The 24,405-nt window shown below is 37.9% G+C and overlaps 1 long non-coding RNA gene across 1 annotated transcript in view; it reads left to right on the top strand.

The window, feature by feature from the left end:
• The window catches only part of LOC306642445, a 65,701-nt gene that overhangs the window by 4,723 nt on the left and 36,573 nt on the right, over positions 1-24,405 (top strand). Inside the window, exon 3 of the long non-coding RNA XR_013758523.1 lies at positions 4,495-7,704. This is a non-coding gene — a long non-coding RNA (uncharacterized lncRNA). The remainder of the gene's footprint in view (positions 1-4,494; positions 7,705-24,405) is intronic.

Here is a 24,405-nt window from a genome sequence, read left to right on the forward strand (position 1 = left end):
ACTTTTCTTCACACAAGCATTTCAGCAAGCTTTCATACACCCATGTTTTGATTAAGTGTGCCTCACCTATTTATGGTGAGTTCTGTGGTCCTTTTTTCAGGTCTAGAATGTTTCCTACAAAAATCAGGAGCATCCTTAGAATAAGAAATATATAATGTAAAAAAGGTTCCTATAGAATATAGGTAGGAGCCAGAATCTTTGAAGTTACCATGCTCTTCAGATATGGCTATAATAGAGTAGAAGGGGTACTAACAGAATCATACATTGGTTGTTGAGTTTTATTCTTTCTTTTTTATATGGCATTTCTATATGACTCCACCTTTGGTTGAAAAAATGTATATATATATATATTTAAATTCCATTATTCTTATATTCTTGTTTAATAAAATGGAGCTGTATTTTCACTGCATGCAGTATTCTTTGTTGAAATTATCAAGTATATATCAAGCATGCCTATAAAGTAGTGAGCCTGGTTCTGCTTAAGTCAACAAAGTTTATCCCAGATATGTTCTCCTTAAAGGCAATTGAACTCAGAACCGATATTTATTGAATTTATTGCCAAGATATTTTCCTTGATGCCTAGAGGGAAAAGACAAATGATAAATAGGCTTGTATTTAAAGCATTCACCACTTACATAGTTGAGAAACCAAACATGCAAACATAATTGCACTGTAGTATAGTTACAACATTTACAAAATAGGAACAAAAAGCAGAGTGGAAGGTGAATCTGATTCCACCTAATTGGTTAGGGAAGACTTGAGTTATATATGCCATTAGAATTAAGTCACAGTGGCACATACCTGTAATCCCAGTGTCTTAGGAGAATGAGGCAGGTGGATTGTGAGTTCAAAACCAACCTCAGCAACTTAGGAAGGCCTCACACAACTTAGAGAGACCTTGTCTCTAAATAAGATATTTAAAAGACTGGGGAAGTGGCTCAGTGGTAAAGTGCCCTTTGGTTTGATCTCCTGTCCCCCACCAAAAAAAAAAAAAAAAAAAAAAAAAATGAATTATGATCTATGAATACCAGGTAGAAAAATTTTTGATAAAAAATTTGAATAGATGAATCAATAAGTGCAATGAAATGAACTTAATGCCTTGTCATTTCATGCAGTTCTACATATACTGACATATACTGTTCTACATATACTGAAGTGCAGGAGTACAGGGAAATATAAAGGCATGAAGCCATAGAGATATTTCGGGTCCAGATTATGAAATCTCAGACAGGGTGGAAGTCTCTAAATAGGTAAAGTGTGTGTGTGGTGGGGAGGGGATATGGGAAGGAAAAGGAAGAGGAGATAGCATTTCAGGCAGAGAAAAATATCCATGTGCCTTAGCATTCTTGGAACACAGTATGCATGAGATAAGAGTGTGGAGAGCTGCTGCTGCTTGCCAACGGGCTGCTTCAAGCGGCTCGCGCAGCTCTTAGGAAAGACAGCGGCTTCTTTGCCCGGCAGCTCCAAGCGGCTCCGCTTATGGAAAGCCGCTTCCCGCGCTTACAGCCCGACCAGCGGGACAAAAGACACGTACTCTTTAGAAGTTCATGAAGCAGCTTCCCCCTTTATTCAAATAACACCCTCAATATATAAGCAGTCTCATGCATAAGCAATTGTAACCAGATATGTCCATCCAATCCTGTTAAAGGTCAAGCAGTCACTTGCTCGAGCATACATACAAAGTATATCTGTCCACGTGCTAGGCAGCTGAACTGATTATCATACAGCCAATTGTAAATGCGTTCTGCCTCTCTCCATGCATAATCAGATCGCCGTTTGCTCTCTGCCAGTCGCCATCTTTGGATGCACTTGGCATAACCCTGGGCCCTGGTTCCGCCTGGTTCTGCCCGCCACAAGAGGATGTTTTCTGACCATGAAGGCTCTACAAATTTTTATATATATATATATATTTTTTTTTTTTCTTTTTTTCTTTTTTTTGTAAAGAGTTTACATTTTACTCGATGCACTCTCTAGTCACTGGAGGATCCTGTTCAGGGAATTGGAGTGATGTGATTTATGTATTAGAAATACTGCTCTGATAAGCATAGAATTTGGGAAACCAGTTAGGTAGGAACTCAAATAAAAGATGAAAGTGATTTTGACCAACTTGGGAGAAAAAAAGAGCTAAACCACTGTGGGTTTTTGTTTGTTTTCCACCACTTGGGATTGAACCCTGGGCCTCACACCTGCTAGACAAGTGGTCTACCACTGAGTTACATAAACAGCCTCCTGCCCCCCCCCCCTCCTTTTTTTAAGAGACAGAATCTTGTGAAATTACTGATACTGGCCTCCAACTTGTGATCCTCCTGACTCAGCCTCTCTAGTAACTGTGATTAAAAGCATGTAGCACTATATACATACAATTATTTCTAATTTTAGGGGCAGTAAAGTGATAGAAAGTAGCTATTTGGAATTTTTATAGGTAATATGTAAGTGCCTCTTATTAAAATGTATCCTTCCATAATTTACTTCAAGTCAGAATAGTAAGTATGTTACTATAATGTCTTAGTTTGAGATGTTCACATTTCTTTTCCTAACCTTTGGAGTCAGTATTTTCACGTGTAATATTTTTTTTCAAAATTGAGTTGCAAGTATTTCCCTTCACCCTGTCCTCATAGAAAGTATATGAACTTAATTCAAATAAACTTTTTTTAGAAATCTTTTGACTTTTCATACTATTAATGTCTTGAACCTCCATTACTTGGAGTGATTTTGCTAGTGAGAGACTTCATTAGAAGAAAACTAAGTCATTGGTTATTCTAAATTTTTTGACATTTATTCATATTGGGAAAAAATAATGTGATGCCTCCTCTTTTGTTACTGATCACTTGGTTTTCTGACCCAACCAGCTTGTGAAAACCATAGCTAACTAAAGGTGAGTAGTTCCCTGACATTTCATTAAATTTACTGTCAGATGATGCAACTAAGGACTGAAAAGATTAGATAATTAACCATCTATCACAATCATAAGGTCTTTCAGCAGATGAGTGAACTGGAATTTAAACCCTGTCTGCTAAATTCCAAACTCAGAAGTATTATTTCCATTGCTGTGGAGGGGATTAATTCACTGATTGAATTAAAGCACTCATAGCCCAATCATTTTTTTCTCTAAACCTTGCATTGTCTCACCCATGAGTTCGTGGGGAACACCAAACCATAATACACTCTACCACTGAGCCCATCTGCAGCCCTTTTCCTTTTGTATTCTGAGACAGGGTCATGTTAAGTTGCTGAGGGTCTTGCAGAATTGCTGAGACTAGCCTTGAACTTGGGATCCTCCTGCCTCAGTCCCCCAGGTCACTGGAATTAGTGCACCTGGCTGCATATAAATATTTTGAATAGCAACTTTTAAGATGCCTTTGATGACTTAACCCTGTTATCTTAGGTCAATTTGAAAATGCAAAGAATAAATAATGTGTGCTATTTCTGTCTGCCTAGCAAATTTTAAGGTGCTTCTAAGTCTAAGATGCTTCTTTCAGAAGCTGATAACTAGCTCTGAGACTTTTTCCAAGCATCATAATGCATCACAGAAATTCAGAGAGAAATATATTAATACATTTTTCTTGAAATTAATCTTATTTTTTTCTAAAATTATGCTGATAGTGTTCTTCTTTTATAATACCCCAAAGATAACTTAAAAGATACCAAAAAAATTTACAAGAAGTAAATACGGAAGAAAAAGTAAACTAAAAATATTGACAGTTCTTTAAGTTTAATGCTGAAAAACAGTAGTTCTTTGTAGTTTTGTAGCATTATTTGCCTGCTTATTAGTCTTGCTTTACTTTTTGGAAACATTTACTTACGTGTTTTATTATACACCTCAATTATAATTTTTTCATTATTTTCTTAACTTTTCCCCAAATTTCTGTAGTATGAATTAATATTTTTTGCATTATAGCATTCACTAATTTTCTTCATTAGAAACTCCACTCTTTACTGATGCTAAGAGAATTTATCTATTGCATATTTACCCTTCCTTCACCTTTCTGTTTTTTCAAGTACTTTGTCTCTACCTACCATTTAACAAATTATAATCTAATCATAGTGTATTGTTGTAAAGTTTTTCTTTTGTCTCTTTTATTACATCTTGTCACTTAACAATTTTAAGTGCACATGGCAGATATAGTGATAAATTTACTTCACATAATTTTAAGTTTCAGAAATGTTTGTAGATTTGTTTTGTGATTATTTTTTCCCATTTACCACCTCTCAAACATGAGAAACTCTATATAGGACTGATGTTTAGATATTGGGAGGAAGAGAGGATTCTCCTCCTATAATACAGTGCCATAGTTTGCCCCTTTTGCAGCTTGAGTTGGATTACTGATTAATATAAATTTTCATTGATACATTAGCTTGTTGACTATGTATAGTGGGAAGTTTGCTGGTGGTGTGAGCAATCCTAACCTCAGTCTTCCATCATGATATATTGTTATTCAGTGTGATGGACCCATTTCACTGGGACATATTTCTATCCTGTGTTGTATTTTTCAGTTGCCCAGATTCCTGCAAGATGTGGCCATTCCTGATATATCCTGTGGTGCTTTCTCTCCACCATGAGAGGGGAAAGCATACTTGGCAGTTTTACTGTTGGTGTAGCCCAACTCCAGCTGATTTCGGGTGGTGTTGATCTACTGCAATGAGCTGGATGCCAAGTGATGTGCTGCCTTCCCTCCTGAATTCTACCCTTCCCACCCTGGTTTTAGGGTTTTGTTAATAACCCCAAGAGCATTCTCACTACTGTGGTGTTCTTTCAGGAGGGTGTTGCCATCGACCCCATCTTGGGTAAATTGCTTAGTCTTTGACTGCCTTGCTTCTGCACACTTCCCTAATTTTTAGTACCAATACAAATTTCTATTTATGTGGTTGTGTGTGTGTGTGTGTGTGTGTGTGTTATTGATAATTATAAACCTTATGTTGGCATCATACCAAAAGTTGATATTTTTATTAGTACCTTTCAACCACATCACTAAGAATCTAAAAGGGGTGTGTATGGAGAGAGAGGGAGGGAGAGAAAGAGAGAGAGCGAGAGAGAGCGAGAGAGAGAGCAAGTGAGCGCACCATGTTCCCTGTGAGGACATAGCAAGTGATCCTATCTCATAGTTTGTTTCCTAAAATCCTATGCTGGCTTTTTATTTTATTCTCAGTTGCATGAAAGTAATTCTGCTGCTTCCTTACCATTCTGAGGTATGAGATTCTGTGAGACTGTCCACACCTTTTCTACCTGGATACACCACACAGTCCCTTATACATTTTGATCCTACTGGGTCCCTTAGTACTATGTGGGCAACAAAGAACAGATAACTTTTTCTCTTGGGTGCAAAAATTTTTGCTTAGTTTACTAATTGCCTGAAATATTATTCTGTCATATCAGATTCTGCTGTATGATAAACTACCCCAAAAGCTTGAATAGTCATTTTAATTTAAAAAGTAAAAAAACATTTCATTTAACATGCTATTCTGTGGATCCATGGGTATTCTTTGCTGGCGTGGGTCTGTTTGGCTGTTGCCTACTTTGCTCTCTGATATACTATAACCAGCTATGAATGGATGGATGATTCAGATTTTTGGCATATCTGTATGGTAGGCTTTCAGGTAGTTATTTCTCATTTATTTTACAGTCTTCTAGCACTAGCTTGTTACCACAATGTTTTCAGGACTCCAAAATTTCATGTTTTCATGAATTTTTGTTTGTGCTCTGTTCACTGTTGTCTCATATCTGAAAAAGTCCAAAGCTTATGTAGGGAAGTATTATATAAGGGTATAGATGCAGGTGTATGTGTGAGAAAATTAGGGTCATTAATGCAAAAATCTCCTGTATCTGTATTTCCTTGTTTTTTAAACTTGCCTTCCCATGATGAGTCCTACTATCTTCTAAATTCTTTGCAGTATCCGTCTTCCACAACTTGCACAAAATTATCAACAAAAATCAGTAACTTCTTAATGTCACCTGACTCATTTGTGATCCTGACTGCCACTCACTTAAAGGGCCATCTTTGCCAAGCTCTGGAAGTAGTGCTGACCAAATTGAGGCATATGAGTACCAGGATTGGAAATGAGTCTCACTAGGACCCCAGTGATGATGGAACATTACATATTTCTGTGTTTCTACTTGTTTATCTCCATCATTCACCCTATGCTTCTTAAGTTTCTAGCTTTCCTTGAGAAGCATCCTGGCATTGAAGATACTCATGGACTTCACAGACACACTTGAACTTGAATCCTTATTCAGGTATATCCTGACTATGGGCCCTGGGTCCTCTGTCTTTTTTCCCCCTTCATCTGAAAAAAATGTTAATAGTATGTTTTATAAGGTTACATGCAAGTAGACCAGAATCTTGCTTTGATTTCAAATTGACCAGATTCTTTTTAACTTTTTATAGGTACGTGTAGCTGAATTGTACTCTTTTAAAAGTACATGTAATTTTTTACTACTCTTCAAACACCTATTCCATGAAGCTTCATCTCCCATTGGCTTTTCTTTGACATAAATTATAAGAATATTCTTACAGGATAGGATGTTTGTGCTATCCTTAATAACATGTTTGCTACTTCATTTAATTATATTTTATTTTTTATTTCACATATTTCTCGTCACATTAGTTGAATCTAAGAAACATAATGACAGAAAATAGCCATTCTCTCCAGTCATTGAGTGACATGAAAAAGTCAATAAATTTTCAATAATCACTTTACTTTTTACTAATGGGAATTTGCTGAAGTGATATATCAAGGTCATCATAACCAACCATTCTGTTTGCACTCCCCTAAGTAAAAAGGAAAAAGTAAGAAGAAAGAATTTTTAAGTGGATCATTCATTATCTAACTAAATCCAGTGTTAAAAATGTGCAAGTAGAAAAGTAACAAAAAGTATTAATGTGGATTTATCCAGGATAAAATCTTAATTTCAAAATGTCTTCCTCTAGAAGCAATACCTGTCGTAAAAATAGCAGTGAAATTCAAGATTCAAGCAACTCAACTCAGTGTTTCACTGGAGCATTAACAACTGGATTGAGTAACTTAATTGTCACTGAAAGAATTAAATCGATCCATGCTTCCATCATTATAGAGAGATTCTGTTATTTGCCTTTCAAAACTGCCACAAATCTTCTAAATAAAACAATCTATATTCTGTTAGTTAATTTAATGAAACTCCATTATAAATGGTCTCTGTATATTACAGACGGTTAGACAGTTGATGAGGTCATGGTCCTAAGAACATTGGTGCATCAGCACTGAGAAAGGATAGAATGTTTGTGTTATTCTTGACAATGTTTTGAACTTGCTAAGCATTTTATGCTTTGCTAAACCATTTCAAATAGACTTTTTTTTTTTTTTTTTTGTAATCACATCAATATCATGCAGTAGCCAGACAAATATTTAGTCACTTTACAATTGGAAAATCAACAGAGAGAAACTTGGGATCATCCAAATTCACACAAAATCTTTGAAGTAGAACCTTGGTATGCAAGCCTCTACCCTGTGTACCTGCTCCCTTTTGAACAGTTATTTCAGACCTGATTTCTGCTTTTTCATAGATGATTGGCTATCATGAGATAGACAGAGCCCCATGTGACCACTGCAATGTTTTGGACAAATGCAGTTGATTTTCTTGGAATTAATGTAACATTTACCTAGTGCATTCTGGGAACATTTAAAGGCATTTGGAGTCATTTCCTGCAAAATTCAACATATCTATTATAGGTAAAATTTTTAAATTATTTTCTGTGTGTTCTTCAAATTGTTTCAAACAACAATCTTACTTCAACAGAAAGAATATAGAAGCATTTAAAATACCTTTTGCAGAAAGGGGAAAATGGTGGAATGAATCAGAATGAACTTTCATATGTGCCTGCATGGATGTAGCCCAGTGAGTAAACTGTAAGTGGTTTAAAGAGAGCTCAGTGAAGAGAAGGGAGGGGAATGGTGAGGGAGTGCTAGGGATTGAATTGGAGTGGGTTGAGTTCCACACCTTTGTGATAATGTCAGGGTGAATCCTGGTGTTGTATATAACAAAAAAGAATAAATTTGAAAAAATATCCTTGCAAATATCTCCAAGAAACTTATGAGCCTATAAAAACTTACTTTTTTTTTTTTTAATTCTGTGGTCTATCAGGTTAATAGGAAAGAAATAAAAGTGACTTCATTATTATTGTTCTAGTTCTAACAAAGCATTATATTAAAACATTCTGAGTTTTTACAGCATCATTTAACACTGACAATAATATACACTAAATCATGGATCAGAGACTTTAAGTTCACCTCTAACAAGAGCAATTAATTTAAACTAGTTTTAAGATAATAGATACTACTATCTCTTGTACAGTTAATATGACCAGAAATCTCTCTCTTGGTGGTCCTTGATCCTTGGGAATGCAAGGCACAAAGTGAAAAGTCTACAAATGTTGGTCTATGAAGTCTGACATTCAAAGTAATCGATACCAGTGAGTGCTATCCAGTTACATCCAGACATAGGGAACAACTGTCTTAATACATTAACTAGTCATACTATTTTCTTTCTCTCCCTCTCTTATTTATCGGTTTGCATTTGCATTTAAATATCATATTTCCATCATGGAGCAAGTGACTGTTATTTTCATGGATTAGTATAATTATGCAGGTGCTCTATACACCTAAAACTCCAAACCCAGAATGTATGGAAAGGTCTTTCTGAAGTTCATACATTAAGGTTTTCATTAAGAAAATAGGGGATATTACCCCCAATGTGCCTGCCAATGTTTCTGGTCATCTTTACTGTTGATAGATCTTTACTGTTTGGTTTGAACTTGACTATCTTTTCTTCCTACCTCCATTACTCATGTTGATACAGTTGCAGTGAAAAGAACTATTATACATGAACATTAATTAGTGGGGTGCCCCCAGGTACCATGCTGAATTGTACTTCTCCTACTTCATTTGTTTATGTGGAAAGGGGACAAGAAAGCTCACATTTACTGGATATCAACTATGTGCCAAGCACCATATTTATGTTATTCAATCTTTTTTTATTTGTTCTTTTTAGATATACATGACAGTAGAGTATATTTTGCATATTATACATACATTGAATATACCTTTTTCTAATTAGGCTACCATTCTTGTGGTTGTACTTGAGGTGGAGTTACACTCGTCGTGTATTCATATATGAACATAGGAAAGTCTGCCTTTCCTCTCCCCATCCCCCATTTCCTTCATTCCCCTTTGTATGTCATTCAATCTTAAACAAAAAAGGAAATTTCATGAAGTAGTAGTAGATTAAAAAAAGCTGAATCTTAGATCATAAAGTTAATAAGAACCACTATTAAAACCCAGACACATCTGATTTCAAAACATAAACACATTCAGTTCCAGCAAATATCTACTTTACAATGAAAATTGTAGGCCAAGACTCTGAGCAGAGATGGGGAGTAGATCTGAGATTCATACCTGATGTTGCTGACGTGAGGTCAACACAGTATATCTACTAGAGTTGCAGCAGGTACTCTGACCTCTCCTTTTGGTTTGTTCTGGCCAGAAAGTGCACCTATAAAAGCAAATCCCAGAATTTTGCACCCTCTTTTATTCTTATCTGATGGGGGTTATTTTAAAATTATTTTTTATTTGAGTTACCAACAGTGAAGGAAAATACAGAGAGTGGTTGGAAACCTAATTATACTTTCTGTGGAACTTGAACACTCCTACTGAGACCAGGGAACTTTTAATTAGCTGAACTATTCTTAACTGCCAGTCCATATTTTAAAATGCAAGCACATGCTTAAATACATTTGAAATCCACAACTCATTTGTAAAATCATTTTATGGTATCACCTAAATCTTATAATGGCTGGTTGGCCTATTTGCATTTTTCTTCCTTATAAACCTTTATTTAGTGTCATTTTCTATCAATAACTGTTCTTTTGATTTAAACCAGATTTTTGTAGGAGGATCTGCCAAGTGTTATTGATTCTACTGAATGGCCCTGGGTAGAGGAAGTGTCAGGTTTTCAGACTGCCAGGGTCACTCTCCTATTTCCACAGACCTGTCATATGATACTTCCTTCACTGAGCATCATCTATGAAAACATTTTTCAACACTGTGACAGAAAGACCCCATAAGAACAATTTTGGAGAGTTAAATGGTTATTTGAGGGTCTTGGTTTCAGAGATCTAAGTCCATAGATGACTGGCTCCATAGCTCTAGGCCCAAGTGTGGCAGAACATCATGGCAGAAGCGTGTGTTGGAGGAAAGTGGTTCAGGACAGGGCCACCAGAAAGCAGATAGAGAGGGACTAAGCTCAGCTCGCAAAACATACACCACAAAGGCATACTCTCAGATGACCCATCTCCTGCAGCCACACCATACCTGCCTATAACAACCAACCAGTTATTAATCCCTATTCGGGGATTAACACTGATTAGGTTAAGGCTCTCGTAACCCAACTTTCACCTCTAAACTTTCTTACATCATCTTACACATTACTTTTTGGAGAACACCTAATATTTAAACCATAACACGAGTATCCCTGGGCTTCTGTGTGAGAATTGATGGGTCATTTCTTTTTTCTCTTTTTTTTTATTGTAAACAAATGGGATACATGTTGTTTGTCTGTTTGTACATGGGTTAAAGGTACACCATTTGTATAATCATAAATTTACATATGGTAATGTTGTTTGATTCATTGTATTATTTTTTCCCTTCCCCCCCACCCGTCCCACCCCTTCCACCCCTCTTTTCCCTCTATACAGTCCTTCCTTCCTCCATTCTTGCCCCCCTCCCTAACCCTAGCCCTAACCCTAACACTAACTACTCCCACCCCCCCTTATGTGTCATCACCCACTTATCAGCGAGATCATTCGTCCTTTAGTTTTTTGAGACTGACCTATCTCACTTAGCATGATATTCTCCAATTTCATCCATTTGCCTGCAAATGCCATAACTTTATCATTCTTTATGGCAGAGTAATATTCCATTGTATATATATACCACAGTTTCTTTATCCACTCATCAACTGAAGGGCATCTAGGTTGGTTCCACAATCTGGCTATTGTGAATTGAGCAGCTATGAACATATTGATGTGGCTGTATCTCTGTAGTATGCTGATTTTAAGTCATTTGGGTATAGGCCAAGGAGTGGGATAGCTGGGTCAAATGGTGGTTCCATTCCAAGTTTTATAAGAAATCTCCACACTGCTTTCCAGAGTGGCTGCACTAATTTGCAGCCCCACCAGCAATGTATGAGTGTACCTTTCTCCCCACATCCTCGCCAACACCTGTTGTTGCTTGTATTCTTGATAATTGCCATTCTAATTGGGGTGAGATGGAATCTTAGGGTGGTTTTGATTTGCATTTCTCTTATTACTAGAGATGTTGAACATTTTTTCATATGTTTGTTGATTGCTTGTACATCTTCTTCTGTGAAGTGTCTGTTCATTTCCTTAGCCCATTTGTCGATTGAATTATTTGTATTCTTGGTGTAGAGTTTTTTGAGTTCTTTATAGATTCTGGAGATTAGTGCTCTATCTGAAGCATGATTGGCAAAGATATTCTCCCACTCTGTAGGCTCTTACTTCACATTACTGATAGTTTCCTTTGCTGAGAGAAAGCTTTTTAGTTTGAATCTATCCCAGTTATTGATTCTTGCTTTTATTTCTTGTGCTATGGGAGTCCTGTTGAGGAAGTCTGGTCCTAGGCCGACATGTTGAAGATCTGGACCTACTTTTTCTTCTATAATCTGCAGGGTCTCTGGTCTGACCAAGGTCCTTAATCCATTTTGAGTTGAGTTTTGTGCAGGGTGAGAGATATGGGTTTAGTTTCATTCAATAGCATATGGATTTCCAATTTTCCCAGCACCATTTGTTGAAGAGGCCATCTTTTCTCCATTGCATATTTTTGGCCCCTTTGTCTCATATTAGAAAATTGTATTTATTTGGGTTTGTGTCCATGTCCTCTATTCTGTACCATTGATCTACCTGTCTATTTGGTACCAATACCATGCCGTCTTTGTTACTATTGCTTTGTAGTAAAGATGAAGTTCGGATATTGTGATACCCCCAGCTTCATTTTTCCTGTGAAGGATTGCTTTAGCTATTCTGGGTTTCTTATTCTTCCAGATGAATTTCATGATTGCTTGCTCTATTTCTGTGAGGTACATCATTGGGATTTTAATTGGAATTGCATTGAATCTGTATAGCACTTTTGGTAGTATGGCCATTTTGACAATATTAATTCTGCCTATCCAAGAACATGGGAGATCTTTCCATCTTCTAAGGTTTTCTTTAATTTCTTTCTTTAGTGTTCTGTAGTTCTCATTGTAGAGGTCTTTCACCTCTTTTGTGAGATTGATTCCCAAGTATTTTATTTTTTTCAATGCTGTTGTGAATGGGGTAGTTTTTCTAATTTGTCTTTCTGAAGATTCATCACTTATGTATAAAAATGCATTGGATTTGTGAGCATTGATCTTGTAACCTGCTACTTTACTGAATTCATTTATGAGTTCTAAAAGTTTTCTGGTGGAATTTCCTGGTTCCTCTAAGTATATAATCATGTCATCAGCGAACAGGGATAGTTTGAGTTCTTCTTTTCCTATTCGTGTTCCTTTAATTTCTTTGGTCTGTCTAATTGCTCTAGCTAGCGTTTCAAGGACCATGTTGAATAGAAGTGGTGAAAGGGGGTAACCCTGACTTGTACCCGTTTTTAGGGGGAATGATTTCAGTTTTTCACCATTTAGAATATTGGCCATGGGCTTAGCATAGATGACCTTTACAATGTTAAGGAATGTTCCCACTATCCCTATTTTTTCTAGTGTTTTGAGCATGAAGGGGTGCTGTATTTTATCAAATGCTTTTTCTGCATCTATTGAAATAATCATGTGATTCTTGATATGGTGAATGACATTTATTGATTTCCTGATGTTGAACCAACCTTGCATCCCTGGGATGAAACCCACTTGATCATGGTGCACTGTCTTTTTAATATATTTTTGTATGTGATTTGCTAACATTTTGTTGAGAATTTTTGCATCGATGTTCATTAAGGATATTGGTCTGAAATTTTCTTTCCTCGATGTGTCTCTGTCTGGTTTGGGTATCAGGGTGCTATTGGCTTCATAGAATGAGTTTGTGAGGGTTCCCTCCTCTTCTATTTCATGGAATACTTTGAGAAGTATTGGAATGAGCTCTTCTTTAAAGGTTTTGTAGAACTCGGCTAAGAACCCATCTGGTCCTGGACTTTTCTTTGTTGGTAGGCTTTTGATGACCTCTTCTATTTCATTGCTTGAAATTGATTTATTTAAATTGTGTATGTCCTCTTCGTTCAGTTTAGGTAATTCATATGTCTCTAGAAACCTGTTGATGTCTTCGAAATTTTCTATTTTGTTGGAATATAGATTTTCAAAATAGCTTCTAATTATGTTTTGTATTTCAATCGTGTCTGTTGTGATATTTCCTTGTTCATTCCGAATTTTAGTGATTTGGGTTTTCTCTTGTCTTCTCTTTGTTAGAGTCGCTCAGGGTTTATCAATTTTGTTTATTTTTTCAAAGAAACAACTATTTATTTTGTCAATTTTTTGTATTGTTTCTTTTGTTTCAATTTTGTTGATTTCAACTCTGAGTTTAACTATTTCCTGTCTTGTATTACTTTTGGTGTTGGTCTGTTCTTCTTTTTCTAGGGCTTTGAGCTATAGTGTTAGGTCGTTTATTTGTTAATTTTTACTTCTTTTATTGAATGCGCTCCATGAAATGAATTTTCCTCTAAGTACTGCTTTCATAGTGTCCCAGAGATTTTGATATGATGTTTCTTTGTTCTCGTTTACCTCTAAGAATTTTTAAATTTTCTTCCTAATATCTTCTGTTATCCATTCATCATATAATAGCATATTGTTTAATCTCCAGGTGTTGGAGAAGTTTCTGTTTTTTACTCTTTCATTTATTTCTAATTTCAATCCATTATGATCTGATAGAATACAAGGTAGTGTCTCTATCTTCTTGTATTTGCTCACATTACCTTTGTGGCATAATATATGGTCCATTTTAGAGAAGGATCCATGTGCTGCTGAGAAGAAAGTGTATTCGCTCTTGGTTGGATGGTATATTCTATAAATGTCCGTTAAGTCTAAATTATTAATTGTGTCATTGAGGTGTATGGTTTCTTTGTTCAATTTTTGTTTGGAAGATCTGTCCGTGGTGATAGAGGTGTGTTAAAATCACCTAGTATTATTGTGTTATGGTCTATTTGGTTTCTGAAATTGAGAAGGATTTGTTTGACATACATGGATGAGCCACTGTTAGGGGCATAGATGTTTATGATTGTTATGTCTTGCTGATTTATGGTTCCCTTAACCAATATGTAATGTCCTTCTTTATCACTTCTGACTAACTTTGGCTTGAAGTCCACATTATCTGAAATGAGGATGGATACCCCTTTTTTTTTGCTGAGTCCATGTGCATGGTATGTTTTTTCCCTTCCTTTCACCTTTAGTCTATGGGTATCACTTTCTATGAGGTGAGTCTCTTGCAGGCAACATATTTTTGGATCTTTCTTTTTAATCCAATCTGCCAGTCTATGTCTTTTGATTGATGAGTTCAGGCCATTAATATTCAGGGTTATTATTGTGATATGATTTGAATTCCTGGTCATTTGGCTCATTTTATTTATTTATTTATTTATTTTGACACGACTTGTTTCCTCCTTTATTTGACAATTCCTTTAGGATAGTTCCTCCTGTTACTGATTTTCTTCTTTGTTTTTCATCTCTTCCTCATGAAATATTTTCCTGAGAATGTTCTGTAATGCTGGCTTTCTTTTTGTAAATTCTTTTAGCTTTTGTTTATCATGGAAGGATTTTATTTCATCGTCAAATTTGAAGGTAAGTTTTCTGGGTATAAGATTCTTGGTTGGCATCCATTTTCTTTCAGGGCTTGAAAAATGTTGTTCCAGGCACTTCTAGCTTTTAGGGTTTGTATTGAAAAATCTGGTGATATCCGTATTGGTTTCCTCCTCAATGTAATTTGGTTCTTTTCTCTCACAGCCTTAAAATTCTGTCTTTATTTTGTATGTTAGGTATTTTCATTATAATGTGCCTTGGTGTTGGTCTGTTTGTAATTTTGTATATTTCAAGTCCTATAAGCCTCTTATACTTGATCTTCCATTTCATTCTTCAGATTTGGGAAATTTTCTGATAGTATTTCATTGAATAGATTGTTCATTTCTTTGGTCTGTTTCTCTAAGCCTTCCTCAATCCCAATAATTCTTAAATTTGGCCTTTTCATGATATCCCATAGTTCTTGGAGATTCTGCTCATGATTTCTTACCATCTTCTCTGTTTGGCCCACTTTATTTTCAAGGTTAAATGTTTTGTCTTCAGATCTGAGGTTCTGTCTTCCAGGTGTTCTATCCTATTGGTTATGCTTTCTATGGAGTTCTTAATTTGGTTTATTGTTTCCTTCATTTCAAGGATTTCTGTTTGTTTTTTTTTTTTCAATATCTCTAACTCTTTATTGAAATGATCTTTTGCTTCCTGTATTTGCTCTTTTAACTGTTGATTGGTGTGATCATTCAGTGCCTGCATTTGCTCTTTCATCTCATCATTTGCTTCCCTGATCATTTTAATTATGTACATTCTGAACTCCCTTTCTGTCATTTCTTCTGCCATGCTGTCATTGGATTTTACTGATGTAGCATCTAGATTTGTTTGGAACATTTTCTTCCCTTGTTTTCTCATACTGTTCAGGTATCAATGGACTGCTGAGATATTGCAGATTTCCTCTATTGACTTATAATGTCCCTGAAGATTTCTAGTATATCCCCTCTTAGCCTTCAGTAGCCTGAAGTCTTGGAGGAAGTTGATAATGCGGTGCTCCACAAGGAAGCTGCCTCTCTACGGGTGGTGGCCTTCCGGTGGGGTATATTCCCTGCTAGTGGGCAGAGGTACCTCCACTTGCTGACGAATGGTCATCCAAAGGGGAAGTAGGATGTGGGCTGAGGCAAGGCCAGTTTGGGCCTGTGTCTCTGGTTTTATAGTCCTTGTGGGAGAACCTCACCTGGCAGGGAAGACTCACCCCGTGGGGAGGTCTCGCTGGTCAGTTCCCCTCCTAGAGGTTCCGTTTAATTCAGAACTACCACCTGGGCTGGGCAGCATTCTTCTGCAATGTTCCCAGGCACCTGGACCTACCTCCTGGGCCTGGAAGCCTCGCCCTTCGCAGATGAGTCTCCTTAGGCTGCCTCTCCTCAGAGAAGCTGCCTGTCGTCCTGGAGCCTTCGCTCTGCCCCTCAGCTTGTCTGTGTGGCTCTTCCACCAAGAAGCCGCCTAGGTCCTGGACCCCTCCTCTGCACCTAATCGCCTGGCTATGTGGCCCCTCCTCTGAGCAGCCACCTGGTGTTCCGTGAGGTCACTTTGAATCCAAGTGACCCACCGCGCACCTCCTCCTCCTCCAGGCGGTCACCCAGAGTTCTGGTGCATTCGCCACGAGTCCTAGCAACTCACTGTGCACCTCCTCCTCCCGACTGCCACCGTAGCCCTGGTGCAGTCACTCCGAGCTGAAGTGCCCCGCCGTGCTCCTCCTTCTCCTCCAGGCAGCCCCCTGGTGTTCAGGAGCGGTCGATCTGAGTCCAAACACCTCACCACGTACCTCCTCCAAACAGCTGCCTGGAGCACTGGTGTGGCCGCTCCAAGTCCAAGTGACCCGCCGCCTTCCTCGTCCTCCTCCAGGCAGCCCCCCTGTGTTCAGGAGTGGTCGCTCTGAGTCCAAACCACTCACCATGCTCCTCCTCCAAACAGCCACCCGGAGCCCTGGTGCAGCTGCTCCAAGTCCAAGCAACGTGCCATGCCCGTGCTTCTCCTCCTCCTTTGGGCAGCCCCTGTTGTTCAGGAGTGGTCGCTTTGAGTCCAAAGAGCTCACCACGCACCTCCTCCTTTGGGCAGCCTCCCAGAGACCCGGTGGGTTGCTCTGAGTCCAAGCACTGTGCTGAGCGGCCTCCTCTCCGATGCTCCCAGTTGTCCGCGTTCACTGCTCCAGCGGGGGGAGGAGTATCTTCGTCAGGCAGCTCTACTTCACAAAGTTCCCTGCGTTCGGGGCTACTGCCCCATCCGGGATGCCTCCCCAACGGGAGAGACTCACCTGGCGGCTTTGAGTTGATCCCAAGTCTCTCAATATCTCCTCTTCTTGAGTCCTGAGTCCTGGAGCAACATGAAACGCAGCCACCCTCTAGTCCGCCATCTTGATTCTCTCCTTGATGGGTCATTTCTGTTCCTGCCTGCTTCACTGGTATACCCTTGGCTTTCACTGAATGACTTGCTAGGTATTTCTTCAAATGCCTCTTAGTAAGTGCTTGTCAAGAGGTTCAGCAGCCCTTGTTTAGGCATAGATGTAAGAGGTCATATGTAGGACTTCATAGTGCAGACATTTTTCTTAAAATATTCTGGATTCTAAGAAAGCACTAGAAGTCCTCCCTAAGTAATTTGGGAAATACAGAAAAAGAAAAGGTACTCATAAAAAGCTCTCTGAGGTAGACATTGTTAAAATTATGGTACATCTGTCAAGTCTTTGAAGGTGTGAGCACCGTCTTGCTTTATTATTGGAACTATTCAATGTCTTCCCACCTCCTTATATCTGGTAGTTTTCATGGGCTAATCATGAACCAGTATCTAAAGTTCCTTTCTCCCTACCTGCTCGTGAGGCCCACATCCTTACCATGTCCTCCATTGCCCTTTTGAAGATCACTGCTTCTTGGCATGATGACTTTCAGCTACCATTGTTCTGACCTTAGTGGAAGTCACCACTCCTACCAGGTATTATGAAGCCTATGCCACCTCATAAGTTCCCCCTGTGATCTCTTGAACTTGGGCTTTTCTCAAGATTTACTTGATTCTTAGTAACAGTAGTAGCAAGGGCAGAGCAAGTATGACTCCTTTGTAGCCCAGATTAGCTTGTCTATTTGGGGGATGGTGGGTAATGGGGATTGAATTCAGGGGCATTCCAGCCAGTGAGCCACATCTCCAGCCTTGTATTTTATTTAGAGACACTGAGACACTTAGCACTGAGTTGCTTAGTGCTCTGCTTTTGCTGAGGCTGGCTTTGAACTCGTAACCCTTTTGCCTCAGCCTCCCAAACCACTGGGATTACATGTATGCACTACCACGCCCAGCTGTACTTTGTACTTAAGTCTTAGAAAACAACTTTGGTTTTCACTAGGGAAGGTGGCCACCATCCCTCACACCAAAAAATTCCTTTAGACATATTCAGATTTACAGCCAGGTCTGAAGTGAATTATGGTCAAAGAGAAAAGAGAACTTTTAGTCACAGTTTCTAAATTCTTATACGTGATTCTCAGACTGATCTTTTACAAGGACATTTTAAGATTGACTCTTCCAAAAACATCTTGACATGACAAACATCACCACTGTTGGTCAAAGCATGGGTAGTGCCCCCATTGGCACAGAATGGTTTGACTTCTAGCATTTCCCAAAGTCTGGAACACATTCACTAGAACATGCACTTTGTAAGTAGAAGGGCTTTATTTTGTTCCTACTCTGTTTCTGTGTCCTATTTAGTGTCCGGCACATATTAGGTGCACAATAAATAAATTCAAACTGAATATGCTTAACAAGAAGTATATGAAGATCAAAAACGTTGTTTTTATCTTTTTTATTTCCCTTAACAACATAGGAAGATCCTTTCCATGTTTATAGTACAAACTCTTATTGAAGGTTTCCTCAAAGTGAAAAGTCCTAGATTCCCATAGATCTCCCTGATATAAAAAGTAGTTGTAGAATAGAAAATGGAACTTCCTAGGGTTATCACCCATAGGTTCCAAATAATCCATTTTTCCTTAAGTAAAAGAAGAGATGTTAGCCAAATGCAGAAAAATGTTCTAAATATTCTAAAATAGCCTAAGAAAGTTGCTTTTATTCCATGTAAAATAATGAGCAAATAGTAGCTCCTGTTAGAATAAAACATGATGTGTTGGTGGAAATGGCATCACATTCTGAGAAAACCAAACCCAGGCATAGCAATGTCATAAAGAAAATCTCATAAAAATCATAAAAGTAATAAATTCTTTAGTTGAAAATTTATGTTTAAGCCTAAAATTATATCACATCAAGTGAAATAACAACTTTGGGTCATGCTTTGATTTTAACCCTGAGAATTGTTTTTTAAAGTTAAAGTCATTAAAAAGTATTGTGATTTCCTACAGATATTGTCTCCTTAAACATGATTTCAAGTCAAATCACTTACTTCTAGCTTAAAAATAGAAGTTTTAGATATTGTTTCCCCCTGCAGTTCAGAGAGAAGGAGTAGGTTGGCCTTTCTGGAATGATAGATTCATGCTGGTTAAAGCAGGAGATAAGATGAAGACATTGGGTGGTTGGATCACACAGAGCCCAGAATTGCTCCATTGAGATTTCTGTTCAGTCTAGTGGGCCATGAAGCCATTAAGGAAGGAGAACATCCTGTCCTTTAGAAATAGGTAACTTTGCTCTGCCTTGTTTTTTATGAACATTCATGCTGAGTTTTATTAATGTGTTCCAGCTCCCAACTGGTCCCCAAAATGTGATAAGTATGCCTGATTTACTAACAGATGTCCAATAACAGCCTAATCAAATCTCGGCCACTGATATGGTACTGAAAACAGGAACAAATTATTGAAAGCCTAGAAATTTTTCTGTCCTATGCTTTGTCAAGCCTAGAGCACACCAACTAAAATTTCCTTAATTGGAACTCATGATATCGCACCCCTGCAATATCACAAAGCCCTTTAGAGGAGAAGTAGGAGCAGACAGTGGAACAGGAAGCGCTTGACAGCTGGTGTTCCCTTCGCACCCTGGTGGCTAGGAAGGAGGAATCCATGGCAGCTACTTCTAATGCCACTGTGCACCCTCAACCTGCACTTTCTGCTGACTCTCAAATGTTCACTTCCTTTATGTGTTCATTAACTCTAAAAAGAATCCTGGCTTCAAGGAGTTACTTTCAAGCTATGTTCTCTATCATCCTCGATACAAGAATATCACATTTCAGATTAAATAGAAGACAAAGGGGTACTTCTTTCTAATATTCAAACTCCATATCTCAGTGACATTTCCTCTGTGTACACACAACTTGCCTCCTCGAACTTTTCCATCCTCTTATTCCATCCCAGAGTAGAAACTCTTCACCATGGAAAGTGAAAGTAGAAATGTAAGAAAGACAACTTGGTCAGAACCAGAGAGACTGCAGAGAGGAGAGAGTGTGATAGAAGTTAGAGCTTTCTAGGGAAAAGAGTTCAATTGTAGCTTAAGGAGAGAGGATTATGAGGGAGGATCTGTAGGGCTTTACTACTGGGAAACCACTGGTGACCTTTGAGTGAACCAATTCAATAATTTTGGGGATGGAAGACAGTGTGCAGTAAGTTAAGACAGATAATGGGAATTGGAATGAAGAACACACTTGCATAATAATACTCTTTCATGAACCTTGTCTTCAAAGGGGGTGAAAGTTAGAAAAATCAAGAATAGAATTCCTTCCCTCTTTCTCTCCTCCTTTCATTCTTTTTTCCTTCTTTCTTCTTTGTGTGTGTGTGTGTGTATGTGTGTGTGAGAGAGAAAGAGCGGGGGATACCAGGGATTGAACTCAGGGGCACTCGACAGGGTCTCACTGAGTTGTTTAGCGCCTCACTTTTGCTGAGGCTGGCTTTGAACTTGTCATCTTCCAGCCTCAGCTTCCAGAGCCACTGGGATTCCAGGCATGCACCACTGCATCCAGCCCTTTCTTCTTTCTTTCCTTCCTTCCTTCCTTATTCTCTCCATCTTCCTTCCTTCCCTTTTTCCTTTTTTCCTGTCTTTCTCCCTCCTTCCTCCTTCCTCTTCCCCCTGCCTCTCTCTTTCTGTCATCCTTCTTCTTTTTCTATTTTAATTTTTTTCTTTTATTATTTAAACAAATGGGATACATGTTGTTTCTCTATTTGTACATGGAGTCAAGGCATACCATTTGTGTTATCATAAATTTCCATAGGGCAATGTTCTTTGATTCATTCTATTTTCCCTTCCCCCCACCCCTCCCACCCCATTTTCCCTCTATACAGTCTTTCCTCCATTCTTACCACCCTCCTTATCCCTAACCCTAAACCTAACCATAACCCTAATGCTAACCCCTCCTACCCCCCATTATATGTCCTCATCCGCTTATCAGCGAGATCATTTGTCCTTTAGTTTTTTGAGATTGGCTTATCTAATTTAGCTTAATATTCTCCAAATTCATCCATTTGCCTGCAAATGCCATGATTTTACCATCCTTCATGGCGGAGTAATATTCCATTGTATATATATGCCACAGTTTCTTTATCCATTCATCAACTGAAGGGCATCTAGGTTGGTTCCACAATCTGGCAACTGTGAATTGAGCAGCTATGAACATTGATGTGGCTGTTCTCTCTGTAGCATGCTGATTTTAAGTCCTTTGGGTATAGGCCAAGGAGTGGGATAGCTGGGTCAAATGGGGGTTCCATTCCAAGCTTTCTCAGGAATCTCCATACTGCTTTCCAGAGTGGCTGCACTAATTTGCAACCCCACCAGCAATGTATAAGTGTACCTTTTTCCCCACATCCTCACCAACACCTATTGTTGCTTGTGTCATGATAATCGCCATTCTAATTGGGGTGAGATGAAATCTTAGGGTAGTTTTGATTTGCATTTCTCTTATTACTAGAGATATTGAACATTTTTTCATATATCTGTTGATTGCTTGTACATTTTCTTCTGTGAAGTGTCTGTTCATTTCCTTAGCCCATTTGTTGATTGGGTTATTTGTATTCTTGGTGTAGAGTTTTTTGAGTTCTTTATAGATTCTGGAAATTAGCGCACTATCTGAAGTATGAGTGGCAAAGGTATTCTTCCAATCTGTAGGCTCTCTCTTCACATTACTGATAGTTTCCTTTGCTGAGAGAAAGCTTTTAAGTTTGAATCTATCCCAGTTGTTGATTGTTGCTTTTATTTCTTGTGCTATGGGAGTCCTGTTAAGGAAGTCTGCTCCTAAGCCAACAAATTGAAGGTTTGGACCTACTTTTTCTTCTATAACATGCAGGGTATCTGGTCTGATTCCAAGGTCCTTGATCTATTTTGAGTTGAGTTTTGTGCAGGGTGAGAGATAGGGGTTTAATTTCATTCTGTTGCATATGGATTTCCAGTTTTCGCAGCACCATTTGTTGAAGAGGCTATCTTTTCTCCATTGCATATTTTTGGCCCCTTTGTCTAGTATTAGAAAACTGTATTTATTTGGGTTCGTGTCCATGTCCTCTATTCTGTACATTGATCTACCTGTCTATTTTGGTACCAATACCATGCCGTCTTTGTTACTATTGCTTTGTAGTAAAGATGAAGTTCGGATATTGCGATACCCCCAGCTTCATCTTTCTACTGAGGATTGCTTTAGCTATTCTGGGTTTCTTATTCTTCCAGATGAATTTCAGGATTGCTTGCTCTATTTCTGTAAGGTACATCATTGGGATTTTAATTGGAATTGCATTGAATCTGTATAGCACTCTTGGTAGTATGGCCATTTTGACAATATTAATTCTGCCTATCCAAGAACATGGGAGATCTTTCCATCTTCTAAGGTTTTCTTTAATTTCTTTCTTTAGTGTTCTGTAATTCTCATTTTAGAGGTCTTTCACCTCTTTTGTGAGATTGATTCCCAAGTATTTTATTTTTTTCGAGGCTATTGTGAATGGGGTAGTTTTCCTAATTTGTCTTTCTGAAGATTCATCACTTATGTATAAAAACGCATTGGATTCATGACCATTGATCTTGTAACCTGCTACTTTACTGAATTCACTTATGAGTTCTAAGAGTTTTCTGGTGGAACTTCCTGGTTCCTCTAAATATATAATCATGTCATCAGCCAACAGGGATAGTTTGAGTTCTTCTTTTCCAATTCGTATCCCTTTAATTTCTTTGGTTTGTCTAATTGCTCTGGCTAGAGTCTCAAGGATAATGTTGAGTAGAAGTGGTGAAAGGGGGCATCCCTGGCTTGTTCCAGTTTTTAGGGGGAATGCTTTCAGTTTTTCACCATTTAGAATGATATTGGCCATGGGCTTAGCGTAGATGGCCTTTACAATGTTAAGGAATGTTCCCACTACCCCAATTTTTTCTAGTGTTTTGAGCATGAAGGGATGCTGTATTTTATCGAATGCTTTTTCTGCATCTATTGAAATAATCATGTGATTCTTAACTTTAAGTCTGTTGATATGGTGAATGACATTTATTGATTTCCTGATGTTGAACCAACCTTGCATCCCTGGGATGAAGCCCACTTGATCATGGTGCACTATCTTTTTAATATGTTTTTGTATGGGATTTGCTAACATTTTGTTGAGAATTTTTGCATCGATGTTCATTAAGGACATTGGTCTGAAATTTTCTTTCCTTGATGTGTCTCTGTCTGATTTAGGTATCAGGGTGCTCTTGGCTTCATAGAATGAGTTTGGGAGTGTTCCCTCCTCTTCTATTTCATGGAATACTTTGAGGAGTATTGGAATGAGGTCTTCTTTAAAGGTTTTGTAGAACTCGGCTGAGAACCCATCTGGTCCTAGACTTTTCTTTGTTGGTAGGCTTTTGATGACCTCTTCTATTTCATTGCTTGAAATTGATTCATTTAAATTGTGTATGTCCTCTTCATTCAGTTTAGGTAATTCATATGTCTCTAGAAACCTGTTGATGTCTTCGAGGTTTTCTGTTTTGTTGGAGTATAGATTTTCAAAATAGCTTCTAAATATGTTTTGTATTTCAATCGTGTCTGTTGTGACATTTCCTTGTTCATTCTGAATTTTAGTAATTTGAGTTTTCTCCTTCTTTCTCTTTGTTAGTGTGGCTAAGGGTTTATTAATTTTGTTTATTTTTTCAAAGAACCAACTATTTATTTTGTCAATTTTTCCGATTGTTTCTTTTGTTTCAATTTCGTTGATTACAGCTCTGAGTTTAACTATTTCCTGTCTTCTACTACTTTTGGTGTTGGTCTGTTCTTCTTTTTCTAGGGCTTTGAGGTGTAGTGTTAAGTCATTTATTTGTTGATTTCTACTTCTTTTTTTTAATGCGCCCCATGAAATAAATCTTCCTCTAAATACTGCTTTTATAGTGTCCCAGAGATTTTGATAGTGCTTGTTCTTGTTTAGTTCTAAGAATTTTTTTATTTCCCTCCTGATATCTTCTATTATCCATTCATCATATAATAGTGTATTATTTAATCTCCAGGCATAAGTTTCTGTTTTTTATTCTGACATTTATTTCTAATTTCAATCCATTATGATCTGATAGAGTTCAAGGTAGTATCTCTATCTTGTATTTGCTAACAGTAGCTTTGTGGCATAAGATATGGTCTATTTTAGAGAAGGATCCATGTGCTTCTCAGAAGAAAGTGTATTCATTCTTTGTTGGTTGGTATACTCTATATAAGTTGGTTA

Source organism: Sciurus vulgaris, assembly GCF_902686455.1.
Source record: "Sciurus vulgaris genome assembly, chromosome: 12".
Classification (NCBI taxonomy): domain Eukaryota; kingdom Metazoa; phylum Chordata; class Mammalia; order Rodentia; family Sciuridae; genus Sciurus; species Sciurus vulgaris.